Here is a 23,254-nt window from a genome sequence, read left to right as displayed (position 1 = left end):
CCTTCCTACAGTATTATTGAATAGAGAGTCACCAGAAGAATTATTAGTCTTTGTAATAGTAGCCATAAGTTTACTGGAAGAGCGAAGGGAGTTTAGGTTGCTATAAGGGATTAAAAGTTTAGAGAGTATAGGGGTATTATTGGGTTGGTATAGAATTTTGTGGGCAATAGTGAGTTGAGGAATTAACAGAAGGTTTTGAAGTTCCACATTATGGCACACAGTTTGCAGTCATCTGCGAACATGGTCAGCCATATTCCTCCTGTGTTAGTCAGTACATCTGAGAAATATATACGGAACAAGAGAGGTCCCAGGACTGAGCCCTGTGGGATGCCACGTGTAACTGGTGTATAGTCAGACATGGCACCTGCAATACTGACCATGTGGGTGCTATCCATGATCCAGTTAGCAATCCATCTTGTGACATATGTGTAGATATTGAAGCCGGTGAGCTTATGTATAATGGCCGAGTGGGGTATTGTGTTGAACTGTTGTGCGAGCTCCAGGAAGGCTGTGTGGACAACCCTATGTATGTCTATGGACCTGTTAACTGTTTAAAGACATCAAACAGGCACAAGAGGCAAGATCTGCCCACAACAAACCCAAACTGTGTAGGATCCAATGTCTGTAGGTTCACAATGTCTATGTGTATGTGTTCCATAACGATACGCTCCACAGCTTAGCAGACCAGGATAGTTAGGCATATATTGTGATATTGTCCAGGGTCCCTTGTGGCACCACCACTGTGGAGCGGGAACACTGTTGCTGTATGCCATTTCTTGGGTACATATCCTGTAGTAACTCTGATATTGAACAGTGACATAATGTGAGTGTGAATTTCGTCATAAATCTCATGTAAGCCGCAGGACGGGACACCGTCTGGTCCCATTGATGCTGTGTTGTCTGCTATGGAGAGGGCAGCACTCACCTGTTAATCTGTGATGTCAGGGAGGCTACACCCTGTTGAGATGGACATGTGCACTGCAGGGGGGATGGTGGGGAAACATTTCCACTGAACCTGTTTGCCAGAATGTTTGCAATGTCAGTGGGTTCACTGTATGTTTTGTCATTATGCAGTAACTCACAGCATATCTGTGAGTTCCCACCCAGGTCCCTGACATAACTAAAGAAGGCCTTGTGATTGTCCATAGTGTCTGTTGCAAGTGTCCATTAGAAGTGGTGCTTAGATGAATCAAGAAGTGATCGTAGCTATTCCATAGTACTGATCAGAGATGCCTTCCTGATTGGGATTGTGCTCTATCATGTAGTAGCCTCCTCCTGTCCTTGTATATCTCATTAATGGCCATGGTCCACCAGACAGGTCCCCTGCCTTTGGAAGAGTGAGTCTTGTAGTTATCTGGGATAGCACAATCCATGCATTCCAGTAGTTGTCCATAGAATGTGTTTGTAAAGGATTAAGTTGTCTGAGCCATAATTAACACTGTCCCAGGGTCTTTGACGGATACCACCTTGGTTTGTATAAGTGTGACGTTTGCTTATGAGAAGTACTTCACTGAGATCACCTAGGATGTGTGTGTGTATGGGATATGGATGTCCAGTGAGATGAATATATTTCCTGACCTTAACAATGAGGGGTATACCTCTGGTGTGGAACATAGAGTCCCCATGTTGGTGATGATCAGGTCCCACATGTTTTAACCCCCTGTGGTTGTGGTGACCAGTTCTGCCATAGCATTTGAGTTTATAAATCCTAGCAACTGTTGTGCGAGGGTGTCGGTGCTTGAGTAGTATTCCCAGTCAATGTTTGTGTATTTGAAGTCACACAATATAATGGTGTTTGGAGAAACCTTCACATTCCCCAGTGTTCCCAGGAATACTGAGTGTTGTTCCCGAGTTTGGGAGTGTGGTCTGCAGCAGTCTACAAACTGAAATGCAATTTGGCCCACTGTCAGTTGCACATGTACATTCTCCAATGCTTTGTGCAGTGCTACCAACCCGGAGGTGTGTGTATGTATGATGTATATGGATACCCCCCCCCCTATTGTTGTTGGCCGGTCCGAGTCTTGTGTCCGAAAAGCATGGTATGAAGTAAAATCTGGTAGTGCTGGTGAGTTTTTGGGAGCCTGACCCAGGTGTCTGTTACTGCCCAGATATCGACTTTCTCCATACTGAGGAGATTCCTGAGTGTGTGCATTTTGAGGGTTAGACATCTGGTGTTGAGCAGCATTACCCTTAGTTTCTTCAACCATGTAACATCTATGGATGTGGGTTTGTCTTTTGAGCCTTGCTTAAAAAAGCCACTATGGGGGTGGCAAGAGCCTTAGCCAGTATTCTAAAGTCTAGGGGTGACAGGTGCAAGCGGTCCATAGTGAAGTTACGTGGCATGTCGAGCATGTCATCCCAGGCTGACAGACACTGGATCCCCTTTGAATTACACCAATATGTTAGCCAACTGTTAAAAGTGATTAGTTTGTCTGTATACTGTGACATCATTCTTGGTGAGGGTAAGATGCTACACAAGGCCAGGGTCATACTGGCCTGGGCTACATGATCAGAGAGCTCCTCTATGTCTCTTGTGATGTAGTCCAGGGAGGAAGGTCTGAGGTTAGTCACACCAGCATGGACATTGATGGAGCCATATTTGTTCTTGCTTTGGAGTGACCTGAGTGCATGTGTTATGTGAATGATCCTGGCACCCGACACACAGCTCAAAGTGACCTTCTCCTTGGTCAGCCTGGTGAGTGGGACGTCATTGTGACTGACAATAAGAGCCACCTATTACAAGTGTACTAGGTGTGTTGTTCAGCCCTAAGGGCAGTGACTGTGTGGCACACTGACTTTGTGAACTATGTGATATGTGGGTATTGTTGTGGGGTAGCAATTGTTTGGGTGTCTGCTTTGGAGGTCTGTACTGCTTAGGCAGAGTTTATTTAGAGCCTCCGAGTATGTTTTTGTCTGTTAATGTATTTTGTTTGCTGTCGCTATAGGTCTATGTGAGACTGGATATGTGGTGTTTGTGTTTACCTTCACCACCTGATAGACGGTGCCAGTCACGGGTCGAGAGAGCTCAGCCTCCTGTTTGTCCATATAGCTGCATCTCTCACATATATCTGAGTTTGTTGGGAGGAGGAGAGGGTTGTCTGTGTACATAATGCAGTTGTAACATTGCGTCAAAATTCCTATATTCACCAGCTGGACTGGAGAGTACACACAAAACCGACCTTTGGACATGCCAGGATATCATCATGACATACTCTGTTGACTGATCACAAAGGATCAGTAGGGTGTTAAGTGTGTAAAAGAGTGTAACAGGGGCTTAGTGGTCGTGTTTGTCGGTGTATTGGAAAGATAATTTGCTAAGGAGTCCAGGCAGAACCATGACACCTCCACCAGCTAGGTCATAAATTGCAATGTACACTTGTATATGTCCTGAGTCAGGGCCAACTGTACCTGACTGACAATGCCGACATCCTGTCAGACAGGCCCATATATACATACCCACCTCCCACTGACAAAAGGCCCTATCATCATACCAGGAGATATCACATGTAGAATGGGTAAACAGATCCTCACAAAGCCAAAAACATGGCATCAATTGGATCACATTGTTCCCCTATATGTGTCATAAGTGAACTACAGAACAAACAGACCCTGCACCTGAACAGTCTGTTGAGCCTCACACTCTCTAAAGGATCTGAAACTGTTGAATGTGTTACAGCAACATATGGCACACAACACACCATGGGAACTATAGTCCTATAAGCCTATGAAGTCTGAACTGCAAGGCCATGGAGTCCATCATGATTGAAGTCATAAACAGAGCTATTGGAAGCCGACAAACACACAACCCTACCAACTGTAGTATGTTCATGGGCAGATCATGGTTCCCAAACCTGCCAGACTGTTAGCAAGGCAGCCACGCAGGACATGCATCACTGAAAGGAGCTACACACGTCCCACGTAGACTTTGAATAGCCCTTTATCAACATCCCAGATACATGTCGTATCCACAAAATCAGCAAACTGTGCCTAAATATGTATTGTCATATGAAGGAATGGCAATCTGTCCACAGATAGATCACACAAGCTAAGAATTGTGGAGTCCTGTTCAAGCTGTTAACACCTGCTGACACACATGGTTCATTCGTGGGATTGCATAAAACAAAGTGCACACACATTACCATATCCAGACTGATGATGTCAGTATCCCACAAATACAGCATTGGAAAAGGAAACTCCCACTTAAGCATATTGCGTGTCATGTTAATGCATATCTGTCCAGTATCATAACATAGTTAGGTAGGGGATTGAATCTGGCAATTGCTGGTTGTGTGGGGGATGTGTGTGTGTGTGTTTGTGTGTGTGTGTGTGTGTGTGTGTGTGTGTGTGTATTCCTTTGGGAGGAGTGGCCTTTTTGGAGACTGTGAAAACACATTAAAAGAGGTAAATTTCTCTTTGGCAAGTCAGATGATGTCAGTATCCCACAAATACAGCATTTGAAATGAAAGCTCCTAGTAAAACATATAGCGCATCATACTAATGCGCATGTCTCTAATATCCTAACATAGTTAAATAGGGGTTTGAATCCTGCAATTGCTGTATGTGTGTGTGTGTGGGGGGGGGGGGGTATTCCTTTGGGAGGAGTGGCCTTTTTGGAGACTGTGAAAACACATTAAAAGAGGTAAATTCCTCTTTGGCAAGTCAGATGATGTCAGTATCCCACAAATGCAGCATTTGAAATGAAGGTAAATTCCTCTTTGGCAAGTCAGATGATGTCAGTATCCCACAAATACAGCATTTGAAATGCAAACTCCCTGTAAAGCATATAGTGCGTTGTGTTAATGCGTATGTCTCTAGTGTCATAACATAGTTAGGCAGGGGTTTGAATCCTGCAATTGGTGTCTGTGGGGGGTGTGTGTGTGTATTCCTTTGGGAGGAGTGGCCTTTTTGGAGACTGTAAAAACACATTAAAGGAGGTCAATTCCTCTTTGGCAAGTCAGATGATGTCAGTATCCCACAAATACAGCATTTGAAATGAAAACTTCCAGTAAAGTATATAGCGTGTCATGTTAATGCGTATGTCTCTAGTATCATAACATAGTTAGGTAGGGGTTTAAATACTGCAATTGCTGTGCGTGCGTGTATTCCTTTGGGAGGAGTGGTCTTTTTGGAGACTGTGAAAACACATTAAAAGAGGTAAATTCCTCTTTAGCAAGTCAGATGATGTCAGTATCCCACAAATACAGCATTTGAAATAAAAGCTCCAACTAAAGCATATAGCGCATCGTGTTAATGCATCTGTCTCTAATATCATAACATAGTTAGGTAGGTGTTTGAATCCTGCCATTGCTGTATGTGTGTGCGTGTGGGGGGTGTGTATCCCTTTGGGAGGAGTGGCCTTTTTGCAGACTCTGAAAACACATTAAAAGATTTAAATTCCTCTTTGGCAAGTCAGATGATGTCAGTATCCCACAAATACAGCATTTGAAATGAAAACTCCCAGTAAAGCATATAGCGTGTTGTGTTAATGCGTATGTCTCTAGTATCATAACATAGTTAGGTAAAGATTTGAATCCTACAATTGCTGGGTGTGTGTGTGTGACACTTGATCAATGTGTTGTGGGTTTTGCTTTGACTACTGTATGACATATCAGTAAAACAACAGTATGTGCATTGCACACGTCAGGTATCTGTGTGGCAAATACACAAATGTACATGTGACCTCAATTTGTAACTGTGTGGCAAAGACATATATGTACATGTGACCTCAATCACTTAATAGGTGTGAAGCCTGCTTTTACACGAATACATCTGTTACCACTGACAGTTGTTACTGCTGCTTCTCAGACCGTAGGCCACATATGCATGTATGTGACAAGGCCAGCCACTGTAGTGATCTGTGCCCTAGGTCATCTGTGTCACACACACACATGACAGTTTCTATAGAATTGTGTGAGTGAGGGTTCATGCCTGGGGCATATTCCAGACATGTTCAAACACAACACAGTCTGTCAATAATGGGCATTCATTATAGGTGTACAACAACTCCGTGGATATGCATACAGACCCCGTATTGCTTATGTGATACACTGAGGGACATCAGCATACCTTTGGAATTGTGAATATCAAAGGACAGATGACATCATATGTGGCTGTATGTACACATCGGTACCCCTGCTACATGTTGTGGGCTACTACCAATGTGGTACTGTCGGGATACTATGTATAGTAAATGTGGATGACTATGCTATAGTTGGCTTATAGCTTCACAGCATGGGTTGGTCAACAGGTATCTGTCTGTATGATACCCTTGTGGAGGATAAGTGTCTAATCCGGAGAATGCATTGTAGGCCACTGTATGCATTACCAGATGTGGACGGACATATCCCTAGTGTGTCTGCTGGTATCTAGGATGGCCACATGCCAAACAGGAGTGGTCAAGGGAATGTGTGGTGGTCAATACCACTGGTAACTGGTATAGTATAGTACCGGAAGGATTCAAATGCTACTGTGTATCCTACAGCCATGTGTCAGTTGTCAAGACATCATCTAACGATTGTTTAAAATCAGGCTGTGGAGGTTATGTACACTACCAGAATACAAACCAATGACCGATATCAACAGTATCACCCACAGCATAGTGTCAAACCATGTCACACACACATGTGTACCCAAGTTATAACCTATGTGTAGTAAAATGCATACTGGCAACCAATACAAAATATGAAGTGTTAACACTGTGTAATACAGGGCATGTCACCCTTCCCATGTGTCCACCATGCACGTACATGCAGACAGTGCACCTCCACCATGCTCACAAATGTACACCTGAAAATCTGTACTGCACATATCACACACGTACCATCCACTCAACAACACATGCTGCCAGTACCACACACAACAGCCAAGTGGCACATGGGTGGACAATCCATGTTTGGGATCAACAGTGGTGTAAACAATACTACATTGATAATCATAGCTTTGATGCATCGTGCCTGCTCAGATATACCTACAAGGATATCATTACACTTTACTGTTGACAACATGCTAACATTGCTACCCTGCTATGAGGTCACCCTGTGCATCAGCACCATGTTAACCTGTTCCGGCATCATTGTCACAGATGACAGGATGTGGCACAGTTTCATCATATGCACAGGGTGTGTTATTGGTTTGCCAGAGCCCGACAATGACCCATCCAATCGACATGTGTGTGTGTCTGTGAGGGACAACAGTACAGTATGGGTCAGTGGTGATGTAATGTGTGTGTGTATGTGTTAGCCCTAGGTGTTGGTTTTGTGTGTGTGTGTGTGTGCATGCACACAGTTCCCCCTTGTGGCTGCCAAATACAGGAGGTTGTGGGACAGCCACAGACTGTACCTGCCAGGCTGTACAGATCACTGTCTCCGGCCACGGACACAGTACCTGTGCCTGGCAGGTGTAACACGGACAGTATTGGGTACTAAGCCAGACTGGGTACTATCGTCAGAGGCAGAGGGATGTTGACTGGACCCATGTCCCTGCTGGGACTGGCCAAAGCCATGTGCATGTGGTCATCTAGGACGGTCTACCAACAGCCCCGACCCAACATTGCTGGGGCTGGTACTGCCACTACAGGAGCGGTTGGGACTTGTGTGTCATCCAAGATGACTGCCAACTGATGATGTTGCTGGCATACGTCCACGTCTCAGCCATCCTGCACTGTCCTGGTGCATGGACATTACATTGCGGAGGGCATCTAGTGTCTCCTCCCAACATCTATGAATGACCTTGGTGTTATTACGGATGGCACCGGCAAGGTCACGGATACTGTCACTGATAGCGGTGTTATGACCCCTCTGCACCCTTAGTCCCTGCCTGGTGTACTGTTCCATACGTGCCTGTGCCTGCATTACAGCCCGGAACATACCTGAGGTCGTGAGACCTGTGGGGGCACGTCTGCCAGGGGCATTATGACCAGCAGTGCTCCCATGAGAACCCCCGGACATATGCCTGTGTGGTACCGTTCCAGGTGTCTGGGCATGGCTGCTGTGTGGGGTTGGGTTGCATGTGCCATAGATACCACACTATCCTGGTCAATGCCTACTGTATGCTGTTCCTCAGCTAAGGCCATTGGTGTTGAGGGATGTATTGGCAGTATGTATGTGTGCATAGATGGGGTGGAAAGCTGTGTACTGTCAATTGGCGGACCAACGACAGACCCTGTAAAACCTGCCTGTGCCACAACACATGTATCATCATGTCCACTATTTGTGGCAGTGACTTCAGGTTCCCTGCTGCACTCATCCAACAATACCTCAGCACCTGTGAGAGGGAGACAGGAAACACATTTTACCATCTGTACAGGATGTTAGCACACATGCACACATGCCCACATGATCACGTGCACACATGAACACATGCACACATGCACACATGAACACATGGCCACACATGCACACAAATACACTACTCAGTAAAGTTGACACACACACACACACACACACACACACACACACACACACACACACACACACACACACACACCAACAGCAATATGGAAGTTATTCATTAGTGGTTGATGGTGGAGTACAGTATCACAAGCCAAAGAGTCCTATCACACGTGTCAGCATGCAGGATATGTGTTGCATGCAGTGTGAGTGTGGAGAGTCCTTGTTGATAACAGTATACATGCCGTTGATGCATGTGTGTTATTCAATGATTGGCCTCACCCTGGAACACAATGTGTACATGGACACAACATTGCAGTGCAAGTCTGAAACACTATCCAATGTCCTGTGCACCATCACTCACAGGTATACATACCAACTGTCAGGTGTTTAGCAATGAATGCTATGTGTAGTACTGTGGTTACTGTAACTGGATGTAGTGTAGTACCATGAGCCATCATCAGGCAGCATCATGTGGTCACTCAAGGCCACTAATGTATGTCACACTGGAAACTATCTTGCTGATGCTGACCTGCACCACTTTGGCTACATTGACCATTTCACAGCCAGTTGTTACATGGGTATGTAAGGTGTTCAATAGTGGGCATTGCCTAACATGACTGTGTTGTGTGTTGAGGCGTGTCACACCGCCTCATGATAGGCCTATACCCCTCAGGTATAGTATGTGTGCTGTGTTGATGACATTTTGGATACTGGAGTATGACCTTACAGCAGGTGTCTACATACGCCATGTGTATCATATTAACACTTACTGCATATGACAAAGTGGTGTATGTTGTGTGCATGTGTATTGACTCTGCCTATACAATGTCCACTACAGTGTACCACAATTGTTTGGGATGCTCTGTGTATTGCATGTGTTTGAGGCAGCTACTCATGTTACTGGGATGTGCATAGTCCCACAGAGAACATGCAGAGCATGTGTATATGGCCTACAACTCTCCTATGACATGCACATGTTATATGCTATATGAAATGTAGAACACTCACCAGCATGGGTCTGCTGCCTTGCTGTCACACCAGAGGGACCTGCAAGGATATGAGACAGTTTGTCAGTGTCAACAACTATGGCATTGCTGCTGTGAGTTTGCAATTTTACAGTAGTACAAGAGGTGACAGTCACAGGCATACAGCTTATGTCCCAAATTAGCAGTATTGCATGACACCAGGCTCCACATCTTCTGAATACACAGTACACATCTGATAAATGCATGTTCTAACAACTGAGCTAGCAGCAGTCTACAGATATGCCATGTTACCTGCACGCTCTGTATCAACGTGCTGGTTGACTCCAGCCTCCATGATGACACAGGTCTGTTGTACTGGTTGGCCATGAGCCACCATGATGAGGAGCAGCTCTTCCACTCTGGTGAGGGGGGGATATGTTGCTGCACCACCACATGTGGCAAGCTGTTGTCTGTGGACATCAGAGGCATGCTGACGGACATGTCTGATTAAATCACTGCAGTGATGGCGTACCTGCTCATAAGTCCGGTTATGCATGCCTACATCATTCACCCGATGGACAACATCCTGCCACAGTGCAGTGTGGCCATGCTGGTCCTGGCTGGTTCTGGAGAACAGCAGGTTGTGATGGTGTATGAGAGTGTCTGCAATGACTTCCTCCTCTTCAGGGGAATACGCAGGTTTCCTGTTGTGAGACATGTCCCTGCAAGACAATAAAACAGTAATTGCGAACAAGTCATGTGGCACACAACATTCTAAAGTACAGACATCAATGAAATGCCATATATAGCAACCTATTGGCTGTCAGTAGATACACACTTTTAATACCACATATGACTGCTCAGCCCACAACTGCCTGACAGTGCCTGGCACATACTATATACCAAACCATGTTCTGCACAGCAACAAAGTGAAACCCGTATGTAAGACTATACGACAGTACATGGCACACTGTATGTGACAGAATGCACCACCTAGCCACAGGAGGTGTATATGAAGCTAATGCATACAGACATTTGTCATACTTTGAAATGTATGTAAACTACAGTTACAGTACTACCAGTACACCACGCTACTTGTTGATAGCAAACACCTCAGTAACATATGTGTACATTCATCACTATAGGTGGCATACTGCTGTACTACACTATACATGTTGCTAGATATGCACTTATATCCTGTGACACACACACCACTGAGACCATGTTACAGGCATACCCACACACACATCAGACATACCTACAAGACACAAAGGTATTGCAACCCAGATTACTTTTACCTGTGTACCATACAGTACTGTGAGTCAGCACCTACAAAACCTCATGCCTGGGGTATGTAATGTGTGAGGACTACAGGTAACAAACAAAACAGTGTTTCCAAGCAATGTGGATATAAACCATACTGTGCTGTTTAGGCCTACAGCTTCAGGTAGTACTACAGTTCATATGGGATTTGATTAACTAGTGTCAACTATCAATGAGCATACATGTACTGCTGTAGCCTACAATGGCACACTCCAGTCAACACCATGGGACTATGTCACACCGTATGCCATACTGGTTTTCCTGCCTAGCAATAGCATACATACATATCCTTTGCTGGGATAAGAGCTACAACACTACATAACATGATATACACAGTTTCCCACTAGGCTATCACACATATACACATGTTTGACACACTCGCCTGCACATTCTCCATCACACCCAGTCAACCTCACATAGCAAGGAATGCAACAAGTACATGCGTGTGTGTATCGGGTCCTAAATAGCTAATAGGCTATTATCCGTAGGGCCTATGGAAGCCTAGACATATGGTACCCTGCACTTCCACACCCATGTAATGTAGGTTCATGTGGCCCTGTCATGCAGAGCCACAGGGGTGATTCCCGGGTTGGGTTTCCTATTTCGCATCCAATCATCATGATCATTCATGGCAACTGCTAATGAGGACCTTCATTTGCTATTGATAGGTAGTTAGTTCCCGAGTATGGTATGTGTCTGAGATGATAATGTACCACTCCAGCATGTTCTGCTTTTTGACGTTACTAGGTTTAGATCAGTACAGTGTGTAGCTTGTATGGAGTTTCATCTGTTTATATGGAGCATGTCCAACACCTGTGGGTTTGGCATAGCTTTGTATGTTAGGCAGAGGTAGCCTCTGTGTAGGCGGTATGTGACACAGTGTAGCTGTGGTTTTGTAAGACAATCTGCATAGGGCATCTGTTTGAGTCTGGTAATACTCTTTGTGAAGTATGTGTCTGGCATCTACAGTTGCTGTGGATGTCTTCTGAGGTACATACCATCAGGGCCATTGTACTCTATGATGGGTGATATGACTGATGAGTATAGTGGAACACTGCCCTCTTTTTCCATGGATGACACACCTTTTCTGATGACATGTGGACCATACTCATTTTACATGACTAGTGTGGCACTGTGATTATCAATATGGACACTACTGTCCACCTGTGTCCGTAGTCTCTTATCACACTTTCGGTGTTGAGTACACTACCACGTTTGTGGTAGTTCATGGGTACAGGGTTTCTAACAAAAGGGATGGCAATATGTGTACAACATTGAGCTTGACCATACATATGAACATCCATTGGTGTACATATAGATATACATGTAGGAACATATACAGTCCACCTTTCATGGTGCCAATATCAATTATGCAAAGGTTGAAAGGGATACAGTTATGTAATGATATTGTACAGTCTTGTGCAAAATGCATGGAAGAATTCTCAGCCCATGTATCTTTAGCAGGAGACCCTATCTGGATGACTACAAACCTAATAAATCATACTCACAGTGTTTAAACACCACATGTCATATGCCAGCACTGTATGCTGTCTTGTTTGACACACACTACAACCTACATTTAAATAAGCACATAACAACCTGCACCAACATATAAATGTCCACCCTTCACAAACACTTGCAGTATGTGCCTTGCTCCATGCACATGCTCAGATGCTAATATATCAGACACATATATATATCTCTATATGTGTGTGCCATACACACACAGGGTCCACACTGTTGTAGGTCCATACACCTCACGGATGACCTGTTGGCCCTTGCTACAACATGGACAGTTGTCACATGTGTGCATACAGTAATAGTACAGGCAGTATATATAGCTGCAAATGCTACATTACTATACTAGACTGGTGCAGCAGTTGCCAATGCTAAGCTACACATTATGTGACTATCATGCATGTCTTACTCTGTCACATCCAAGTTTATATGGGTGTTTGCAATACTCCCCAAAACTGCCATTATACGCAGTACTGTACAGACCATAGATAACATGTTCAGATGTTTGACATATAATGCTGAGCTGCATATGTCACAGTTATGTCCCACTGCATACAGCTACACACTAAATTCTCCATGGCAGTAGTTATGCATGACATCAGTGCATACATACCTACTGCTGCCACAAATGCATGTTTCAGAGTATGTACATTACTATTCATAAACAGCTACTACTTGCCAGTAACTACAAATCTGTTACATACCTGTTTGTCCCTTTCAGGTCTGTCTGTGTATGCTTTGACTATTTTTTTTTTTTATTATTAAGTAAAGTTTTTACTTTATTTATTTATTTTTTTGTTTAGTTCTACAGTTGACGAATCGTGCAATGTAATGATTGCATGTAGGTATGGCAAGTACAATCTGCTTTTATAGGTATCTGCGCATGTGCATGTGATGCCCTCTGCACCAATTGGTGCCCAGCATTTGGTAAATGCATACAGCCTGCTGTGTGGTAATTGCAGTACTCACTGTCATAGCAACCCAATGCTATAAATTGCTAAGGTATGTAGGCATAGCCCTTTCAGATTTTCAGGGTGGGGCCCATGCTTGTTTGCTGTGGACACTGTTGTGTAAGTCCAAAGGTTGGTATACGTCTTATTAATGAAGCTAGAGGTGTAGACAGTGATGTACATGTTGTACTCAGACCTGACTGTTGCCACTTCCAGTACATAGCTATCAGTGTAGAGTTTAACTCACCCCTACAAATGCTTACACAACATTTATGTGACTATGTAGTTTCTTTTGTACTCATATAATTAACTGCCATACAAATGTAGTTATTGAGAACTATTCTTTTGGCACATGAACTGTTTGTGAACTGTTATACTGTGAATATTAATGTACTCACTTCTGCAGGGTTTGTGTTTTTTTTGTTGACATTAGCACAGGGTTATCAGGACAACTGGACAATTCCAGTACTGAGTATGCCTACCTACACACTTGGTAGACCCTAAACACACAAGTATATTTTAATTGTGGGGGGGTGCTTACATACAGAGAGCATTATGTATTATTGTGTGAATATTATCTTACTGGACTTAAAGGATTGGTGTGTACCTGTTAGTTTATCATGGCAGGTGGTCTGTCTGCATAGTTCACAACTGTGAACCTATCCAGATGGTATCCAGAAGTTACACTGTTATTCTTTGTCTGTGCAACTCACAGGTGTTTTCAGGACTATTACAATGGCATTGTTACAGGCAGGTGCTACCAGTACATGGCTACATCCTTTGGTATTTCTGTGTTGTACTCCTACATAAGGGTATGCTTGTGGGGGTCCTACCAAAGCTATTTGCAGAGAGTGTAACAGCAGAATAGCTTATATGCCTGTGAGTTTGTGCCTCTGCCAGGCCTATTAAACAATCAGATACATCTTTGCATGGAGTCAGGGATAGGTAGTTAAAAGTGAGGTACACCTTAACACATAATAGGGACAGTAAGTGTAAACTTGAGTGAAGCAGTGCATATGGATTAGTACTCCTTTTATGACATGCGGGCAGTGTCTAATGTTATTATTGCCAGTATTCATTGTGTAATACCCCACCTTTCTGACTGATGTCAGTACTTTTCAGAGGGATTCAGAGGGACACAGCTAAAATATGTTTCACAATCAGGGACATCTCTGACAAGTAGTCACAGTTACTAGGTATGGCCTCTGCCCTAATCAGATATGCCACTGTTTGTCCTGCTTTGATACTGTGTGGGGGTTGTAAAGTGCCTCTGTAACATTATTTGCTGCTTGCATGGCTGCTTCATACATCACAGTCATGTAATGCAATTCCACAACTATTGCTGGTAAAGATCCACATAACAAGCTTTGTGTTATGGCCTTCCTATTTTTCCTTTACATTTACTCATTGTAATGCATGATATATTTATTTCAACACCAGGTTATTGTATATCTGCTGTGGCTTAGTGGTACTTCATGCAGTCTAGTGTGTCCAAGGTCTGGGGTTTGAGACTGACAGAGTTGTTTTATTTTGCTGATGAGCAGAACAAGGGCCCTGACATTGAGTGACTAAGGCACTTTTAAGCAGTTGTAAGCGGGTTTGTGTGGGTTTGCGCAATGCTTAGCGATGCTAAGCTTAGCGCACACATGCGCACACTCACTTAAACCTGCTTACTACTGCTTAAAAGTGCTTACTCCCGCTAACCCCCGCGCTAATTTCTTTGAAAGAAAAGAAAATGGGGAGATAGGAAAGTGGTGAAAAAGGGGGCACAAAGAGGGAAAGAGAGTAGGAAAACAAGCTCGGGATGTGCAGGATGGGTGTAGGGAAGGTCCATAGCTACCCATTTTTTTAACAGCAACAGCTGTGCATATGCAATGCATTTTGACGTAATTTTGAATCCTTCCATCCCTGGGAGAGGGGTGACGACAACAAAGTATGTTGTGCTGCCAATTATAATTATCAGTTTACATGTCCAGTGGACATGTGTGCGAAATGGGCATATATGTATGGGGCGTAATTTTTTTGTGGGTACAGATTGCCCTTTTTTTTTTTTTTTTTTTTTCAGGTGAGAGTGGAAAGTGAGGTAGGGGAAGTAGGTATTTTTGGGGAGGTAGGTTGAGGAGGTAAACAGACAAGACAAACAAGATGCATACAGGGGTGGAGTATGACACATGGGGTGGGTGAACACAATTGATGGGGACAGATGTTTGGAAATTGCAAGCCCATGAGCCCACAGATGGTAACAGTGGGACTGTGATCCCCACCCATGGGCAGTCACCACTGAACCTTCACAGACCCAAGGGTGGATGTGCTGGGGGCTGTGTAGGAGGGGCAGGCTCACCCGTGAGTCTCGCCACTCTCGCCTCGAGCTGGCGTAGGGGATCAGCGACTAAACACTGGATCTCCCTACGCACCACAACCCAGACCCTTCGGAGGGTGACAGGTGGCCCTTCTCTGCCCACGCTTGCAGGGGGGCGAGCCCCATCCCCTGCAGCGCTTCCACCCGAAGGTGGCACAGGACCAACGGAGGAGGGTAGCCGGGCTGGGCACCGGACATGCTGTTGCCAGGTGCAATCGCCAGCTGAGGAGGGACAGGTGGGTCCACTGGGACTGGCCTTCCCATATGTTCTTTGATTAGGTGTGTTTAATTACAACATAGACAACAGCATTCAAAATTAGTTGTAACAGCATGCAGTAATATTCCCATTAACCCAATGCACCAGTGTTACAACAGTTGAACAGCAAGCATAACACATGCATATATTGAACAACAGTGGACATTATAACAGCATGCAGGGATGATTGGTGGCAACAGGCCACCAAGATTGTGGTGTTTGAACAGGGCAAATGCATCAAAGAAAAAACAGATTTTTATTGAACAATAGGACATATGTCCCAACAAATGTTATGAGATTACACATACCCATTGAAGTGTGGAATTGCATTGTTTATGCACATGGAGTAGGGGGTAAAAAGAAACATCCATTAACATATTATTAGTACTTTTACTCTACACTACATTCCTATTGGCTGCAGGTGTATATCCCCGACATGTATTATTACACTAGGCAACATGCATTAGATTGTGTAATGGGTTTGGCTAGTTCATTATATACCTGACATATATCTGGCATAGTAACTGTACAAGCTGCAGATGTTACTGCTACATACTTGTATTTTATTTATATATTAATGTATCTACACATCTGGATGTGTTCACGTGACATTTTAACTTAATTTTCTACAGAACCCTACATTTCATGTGGCACACTCACATTTCTGGTGAACACCTTGACAAGCTACTCGTGTGCCAAATTTACCTATGCATGACAGCCATTTAACAATTGTTGAAGACTGTTATATGCTTCACAGCTACTGGCACTTCCTTCATCCACTTTATATGAGACTGCATCACTGTGGGTTTACAGCACTTAATACAACAGTACTATTTATTGAATGCAAGGGTACAACAACATTTCTAAGTAACTGACACAGACAAACTCCAAGTATTAGTCCTTTATTATTCACATTAAACACTCTTTTCTACAGGCTCTCCCCTTAATTTGATATTACAGTGCATACAGATACATATTCAGGACATATTATACCTTTATTGATAGGGTCCAACACTCTTTTTCTGGCTCGCTCACTTATTTTATATGACAACACATGCAGAGATAGTATTCCAGATTTATTTTACCTTTATTAATGGGTCACTACACTCTATTCCTGGCTCTCTGACTTGTGTTATAAAACAGTACATGCAGAGAATTTATTCAGGGAATTAATGTTATATGCTTCACAGCTACTGGCACTTCATTCATCCACTTCATATGGGACTGCACAACTGTGGGTTGACCGCACCTAATACAACAGTACTATTTATTTAATGCAAGGGTACAACAACATTTCAAAGCAAGTGACACAGACACACTCCAAGTATTATACCTTTATTAATTACATTGAACACTCTTTTCTACAGGCTCTCTCCTTTATTTGATATTACAATGCATACAGGAGACCAATTCAGGACATATTATACCTTTATTGATAGGTTACAACACCCTTTTTCAGGCTTGCTCACTTATATTATATGACAGTACATGTAGAGATAGTATTCCAGACTTATTTTACCTTTATTGCTGGGTTAGTACACTCTATTTCTGGCTCTCTGACTTATGTTATATAACAATATATGCAGAGAATTTATTCAGGGCATTTGATAGCTGTATTATTGGGATACAACACTTTTGTCATGCTCTTTCACATATATTATATAACAATACATGCAGAATAATTACTAACCTGCCTGGTGGCGCAGCCTTAGCAGCCTATCTGCATAGGCTTGCTGATTCGTAGCATGGACACCTGCAGCTGTGAAGTAAATGAAGGGATATTGAGACATACCTATCCATTATTTAGACTATATTAGCATGTCTTACATACTGCATTCCATGGCTACCTACATAGTAGTGGGGCATCTTGCATAGGATGGGCCTCCTGAATCCATTGGTTCAGAAGATCCTGCTTCCGTCTCTTCAGGTCTGCATGGTAGTGATGGACCTGCTCACCAGTCCAAGGGACGCCTGTGGCACTGGTGAGTTCATGAGCCAACTGGTTCCAAGCCACTGCCTTATACTCCATCCCTTGGAACTGACCCTGCAGGAGTCAAGACTCATGACGATGGACTAGGAGCCAAACCATGTATCTTTACTCCTCGATACCCCAGTGTTGCACTGTAAAGCATGTACCATCTCCAGCACCAGACATTCTAGCTGCAGATGGGAGCTACAATCAGTTATAGCGAGTATTCCCACCTATGCAGCTTAAATATGCCACATTTCCCGCACTTTTCTGTGATTGGCCATTTTTAAACATTCTCGGCTGACTGCAGACCTGCTTAGCAATGGTTAATCTAACATTTATTACTATATATATGTTAACAGTGGATGTTTATCCTAAGCTGGCATGGCTTAGTGGTTCAGTACTTTGATTATGGTGCACAGTGCCCTGGGTTCAAACCTTATCATTGCTTTTTTATTTTACTACTGTCCAGACAGGTTAGGAGGCATGGCTGTGTTTAAGCAACTTTGCTCTATGTTGCCCCACGTTGCCCGACGGTGCACTGGTTGGCGTGGCGCGCACCTACACGCAAACCGATTGTGCTGGGTAAAGTGCTATTTAGCTATGGGCAACTAAATTGAGCTGGGTAAAGCACGATTTAGCTATGGGCAACTACATTGCGCTGGGTAAAGCATGATTTAGCTATGGGCAACTACATTGTGCTGGGTAAAGCGCTGCTTAACTGCGGACAATTATATGTCAAGTTCCTTTATAACTTTACATTTTGTTCACTGATACATAGGCCATTTCAATGCTTTTTAGTAAAATTTTTATCATATCTGTCAGGACTTATTTCATATACTCATTTTGAACATAAAATAGGAAGGGGAGTGGTGGGACTCAAACCGTGAATGCCTCCTCTTTGTGCGAACGCTCTACCACTATGCTATTACTATTTGGCATAATTTGCATACACTTTCCTTATTATGCTCTTCCATGTCGAGATTGCTAACTGCAGCTAAGCAATGGACACACATGCGCAAATACGGGCAGCTATATTGGGAATTAGAAAATAGAAAATTAATGTTTTATTTTTTATAACTGTGCTGGCGGTTTACAATGTCAGGGAGTGTGGTGTTGGGTACATGGACATTTGAGCAGACTCGCTCTTGTGTGTTGACATTTTGCATTTCACACACTTGCAGGGGCATGGACGTTTACACTGCTCGGCAGTCAGACACACCCCCTGCATGCCTGCACGGTCCGTGTTAGACTTGGGGTTGAGTCAGCGTGCCCTCATGAATATTCATGGCACGCTGACATCATACCGTTCAACTGCAGCCTCCTAGTAGGACTTATTTAGTCTTACACGGAGGATTCGTGAATCTGGGGGATAGTCTTCCCAAGTCATAATAATTATCCCCCTCTCTTATCTGGTTTCATAGTTCCTGTTTTCTTGTCCCTTGCAGGTATGTTTTAACAACTCAAATTCTACTTCAGTAAGGTTAAATTTGCATTGCTTTTTTACTGCACCAGAAACAAGAGTTCTTAAATCACGCTCTACAAGTTTTTCAAAAAGCAATAAAGGAGGGGAAAGTATCCGATTCAAGGTACTGCTTCTGTGGATACTGTTAAGGCAACCTTGTTCAGAAACACCATCAAAAATCAGACTAAAATTCAGTTTTCTCAAATATACTTTAAAGTCCAGCAACAGTCTTTCTATTTTAACATAATTCGTTGGTACAAATGACAAACTTTTACATAGTAAATCATCTATCCCAATTTCATAAACATTACCAGTGAAACTGTATATAGGAAAGTCACGTTTGGAGTTTAAAATCAACTGTGGACCACTGGAAGGAACACGTTCATTACATTCCCTAAGTTCGTCGTTGTTGCAAGGGAATAAAGTAAATTTTAGCTCCTGTTCTACAGGTAAAATCCCCTGCCTTGCCTCAGCTGCCTGCCATACTTCCCTTGCTGTGTCGTCCTCCTTCCCGGAGGGTTCGCTTGCTGATTGGTCCTGTTTGCAAGCCTCTCGGAGCTCCTTATTGGTCCATTTTTTGGAGAGGTGGGATTACCAAAGCTGTTTTTGTCATCCGATTCAGATTTCATTTTATATCCTATGGTGCCATCTTTATTTGGTATACCAAAAATCCACAAGAGTATTAATGATCCTCCTATGAGACCAATAGTTAATGCTAGTTGTTCAAAAATGCATTCACCTGCTAAATATGTTGACCTGAAGTTGAAAGAGAAGGTCAATAGTTTCACATATTTGTGCAGAGACTCTTGGGAGTTTTATTAAAAATTAGGGAACTTACTTATTCAGACAGGTTGATATTTTTGACAATAGATGTCTTGGAATTATTCATTGTCATTCCCCATGATGTGGGTCTCACTTGGTTTGATGATTTTCTAAGGGAAGCTAATTGCTTTAGCCAGGATGAAATCTATGTATTGAACACCTGTATGGAGCTGGTATTAAAAAAAAACAATTTTGTTTTTCTAGAGGGCAATACTTCCAGTAGGTCAAAGGTGAAGCTATGGTGGGGGCACATGTGCCCCCACTTTTGCTAACATTGTATTTAAACAATGGGGGAAGAACTATTTGTTTAACAGATTAGAGACCGTACCATGGAGGATGTACACCCGATACCTGGATAACATCTTTAATGCATGGGAGGGTGACACTGTAGACATAGTGTCTTTTGTTGAGTTTTTAAACAGCACTACACCTTTTTTAAGATTTACCTACAATTTCAGTCCCATTTCTATCAACTATTTAAATGTTACTTTGTTTAAAAATTATGAAAAATTCAGCACTGAAAGTACTATATACAGAAAACCAATATACAGTAATAGCTTACTTCACTATGAAAGTAACGATCCCCATTTTCCAAAAAAGAGGAATTATAAAGGGCCAATTCATTCGTTTGGCCAGGATGATTTCGGACAGTCATCTTTTTGATAAAGAAAGTGAGGTATTGGCTAACATGTTAAATGCCAAGGGTTACCCCTCCCAGCTTATTAGATCTCTTTGTATGGATATAAGGGGAAGAAGGGAGACTGGTGACATTGTATCTCTTATTAGAAGCAATATTGAGTCAGTTAATGAATTGTTCAAACCTGTGAGCTCACGGAGGAATGATTTTTCTAAATGTCTTATAATGCAATATGACGCAGAAGACAGAACCATTAGGAAAATTCTCAACAAGAATTGGTCTATTTTTTCATTGTTTAATGGTGCCCTTGACAAGGTGGGAGACAGACCAGTTATTGTGTACAAAAAGGGTCGAACCCTTAAAAACTATTTGGAGCTCAATGCTGTATGTTTAGGTTTGGAATCTAATAGGAAATATGGTACTAGGAAGTGTGGTTTTTGTAGCCAATGTAAGTTTATTTTGAACACAGACCACATTTATGTTAATACCCGCAGTGGTGGTGCTGCGGTAGCATTGTCACCTCACAGTAAGATGCTGTCTGGTTCGATTCTCAGCTAGAGCATCTTCTGCGTGGAGACATGCGTGAATGGGCGTACCTTCATTGAAGGTTGTGCGTCAGGCCTGGCAAGCTGGTACGTAAAAATCAACTGCCAATCATTAGCAGACTGGAATTCTGCTGTGGCGACCCCTAACCGGGAAAAGACACAAACAAACAAACCACATTTATGTTAATGGACACTTCTTTAAATCTAAATTTTTTGTAATTGTAACACCAAGGGAGTTGTTTACTTGGCCTTGTGTCAAGAATGCACCAGTTTCTATGTAGGAAAAACACAGAGAAAACTGAGGGAGCAAATATATATGAGCACTCCCTTGATATTAGAAAAAATAAGGCTACAAACTCTTAGCTAAACATGTACACAGCAATCCACCTCACCATTTTCTATTTTTTGGGTTGGACTGTGTCCTAAGGAACCCCAGGGGAGGCCCAGGGAAGGATTTATTGCAACAATGTGAATTATTATGGCAGCTGAGGCTTAACCCTGGCATGCATTCTGGGCTTAATGAACAAATTTCTATTGGTAGTGTGTTAAAATTAAAATCCTACCAAGTATAATTTTTTATTATACCTTTTTATTATTAATCAACAATTAGTGTGATTGTCTACAGTGACTTATTGTGTATTGAGTTTAATTATTTCACATTTTAGTTTTTGCAACTAGTGACTGGATGTGTGGAGTCATGTGATATATCAGAAGAGTATTTGAGCCTGTGTGTGATTTTTTACTGCATACTCTGATGAAGTTTGGTGATAGAGCAGATGAAAGAGTTTAATAAATCTCTGTTTATTGAAGCCGTGGTCCCTTGGTGTTTTTTCTGTGGTCCCTTCATGTGCATTTTCTGGCACTGAGTTCATGCAGGTTTGATGGATGAGTTATCTACCTTAATAAAAGTGAATGCAGGTCTAGTTAGAAGAGGGTCTTTGAAGATTTGTAGAAGAAGAAGGTATGCTTCTAAAAAGGGACATGTTTTTAGAGGGGGCAGTGGCTGTAACAGATTAACTTAAAAGTAAATGTGTTGAGGAGGAGAGATAACCTGGCATGGACTGGGGTGCAACTGGATTTTGAGATGGTGAGACACTGATGTTCATTGTGAAGGCTGAGATGAATTAATATAAGTATTTGATTTTCTGTCTTTTGTAGTGTGTCAGTATTAGAATTGGAATGAGTAGCTGTGATGGGAAGGCCACACTCTAGTTGCGGTAGCATAACTTTGAGAGCAATAGCTTTCCTGGTGTCCAGTGTGAGGAGATGAGATGGTTTATATGCTACTCTGAGTTGGGTGAGGACTTCTTGGACTTGAGTCTCAGTGTGAAGTAGGAAAGAAAGGGATGGTTCCAGTGTAATCCCCAAGTATTTTGTGATGTGACTTTTGGCAAAGGGAGTCTCTGCACCTTAGTTATATCCAGGGGAGGAATGTTAGCAAGTATTTTACTTTTGCCAAATAACATGATAACAGTTTTTCTATGTTTATTGTGAATTTGTTAGTTGTTAGTTCCAGAGATGTCCAAAGTCTGTGTGTAGTGTGTTTTGAAGTTCAGTGACAGTGCTGGATGTCCTTGTAATGACAAGGTCATCAGCATATATAAAGCAGTTTAGTTGACATGGATTCCAATGTAGGATGTTAATAAAGAGGAAGATTAAGTAGGGTGCAAGTACTGATCCTTGTGGGGCACCTGAAGTGGTGGCTCCTGATAGTTCATTGGTTTGGAATGTAGTAAGAGGCTATTGAACCAGAGGCAAACTTCATCAGAAGTTTTCCTAAAGGATGCCATGACTAATGCATTTGAGAGCTACTTTGATATCTACAAATATGACACCTGCAAGCTTACCATTTTCCATATTGGTATAGCTTTGATTGGTGAGTAATAAGGCAGACGCTGTAGTGCTATATTTTGGTCTGAAGTAATTGTTACTTATCAGATATTAGGTAGTGTTTAGTGAGGTGATCAAATGCCTAGTTCTAAATAAGGGTCTATTGTTTTTCACATTTTTGACAAAGTGTATGACTTAATACCAGTTTTAATATTATAGAGACTA

The 23,254-nt window shown here is 42.7% G+C and overlaps 1 protein-coding gene across 1 annotated transcript in view; it reads left to right on the top strand.

The window, feature by feature from the left end:
• LOC122794947 (uncharacterized serine-rich protein C215.13-like) overlaps window positions 1-23,254 on the top strand; it is a 796,115-nt gene that overhangs the window by 512,057 nt on the left and 260,804 nt on the right. The gene's annotated exons all lie outside the window — the stretch shown is intronic.

Source organism: Protopterus annectens, chromosome 2.part1, assembly GCF_019279795.1.
Source record: "Protopterus annectens isolate FY-2018-M chromosome 2.part1, PAN1.0, whole genome shotgun sequence".
Taxonomy (NCBI): Eukaryota; Metazoa; Chordata; order Ceratodontiformes; family Protopteridae; genus Protopterus; species Protopterus annectens.
The sequence above is the reverse complement of the archived record's forward strand: the minus strand, read 5'-3'. Positions and strand labels throughout refer to the sequence as shown.